Consider the following 1292-nt stretch of genomic DNA (forward strand, 5'->3'; position numbering starts at 1 on the left):
TTACATAGAAAATCCAAAGTGTTATCAGATAATAATACCAAAAAAAATCAAATGGCAATATATGATCACATGCCAAAAAAGGGTTGCAAAGAATATGCATCCTGAGTTCTGGTATGGAATGAATGATAGGCATGGGCTGGAATTGTCAAAGACTTCCAGAAGCAGGTAGGCCTTGAGTATGATCTTGGAAGATGTTGGTAGATGGAAAGCAAATGCTAATATTTGTTGTCTATTTACCACCTCTTTTCGCTCCACAATTTGAAGAATTATATATTTAGTTGGGGGGATATCCCATCCAAAAATCCAAGAGCCTATTTTGGTCTGTGAGGAGCAGGCCACAGCACGAATTATATTCTATTATCTTCTCCAGGCACAGGGATGTCCAAGTGGGTGCACATATGTTTTTCACAAAAAGTTTTGTGATTTAATACAGGTGTTGATAACTGAAATTTTATGCCCACCAGTCTTGGGCCCTTCATACTGCTTAGGATGGAAAACACAGAATTTAACCATTTGCTCTCAATGAAATCTCATGAAACTCTCAGGGAAATCTGCGTCTTTGTCTGCTTCATTCACTCATGTTGGTGAATATCTCTCCAGGGCACCCACAGTGCTATGCATCTGAGGCCTTGCCACTGCACTACAACAATGCCTGCTCATGTCTGTCTTCCCCAGAAGACGGTGGGCAGGACTCAAGGTAAGAGTCCAGGCTCACTCATCTCTCTCACTCTCAATGTTCAGCCAGGGTCTGGATCCCAGTGGAGCCTCAGAAACCACTGGCTGATCAAATGGCCACATCCATTCCTTCATCCTGGTGCTAGGGCAGTGGTTCTCAACCTTCCAAATGCCGCAACCCTTTAATACAGTTCTTCATGTGGTGGTGACCCCCCCAACCATAAAATTATTTTCGTTGTTACTTCATAACTGTCATTTTGCTACTGTTATGAATCGGGTGATTCCTGTAAAAGGGTCATTCGACCCCCAAAGGGGTTGTGACCCACAGGTTGAGCACTGCTGGGCTAGGGGGACTGAACTCAAATGTGGGGGTTTGAGCTAATATTTTACTCAGGGTAAAATATTAAAATTTCCACCAATATAGGCATGGAGTTTAATCATCAGTCTTCTGTACCCTGAAATAAAAAGGTCACTTCTGTTGGGAGAAGAAGGAAAGTTTGTGCAAATCACAGAAAAGTTCCCTTTGACACAGAACTAGAGCCTCTATCAACTCAATTTTTACACTTTCTCTCCTGCATTATATAAATTCTCCATTCATCCTACACAGTGCTCCTCTG

Source organism: Echinops telfairi, unplaced genomic scaffold, assembly GCF_000313985.2.
Source record: "Echinops telfairi isolate 266 unplaced genomic scaffold, ASM31398v2 ScPeMD7_443;HRSCAF=831, whole genome shotgun sequence".
Taxonomy (NCBI): Eukaryota; Metazoa; Chordata; class Mammalia; order Afrosoricida; family Tenrecidae; genus Echinops; species Echinops telfairi.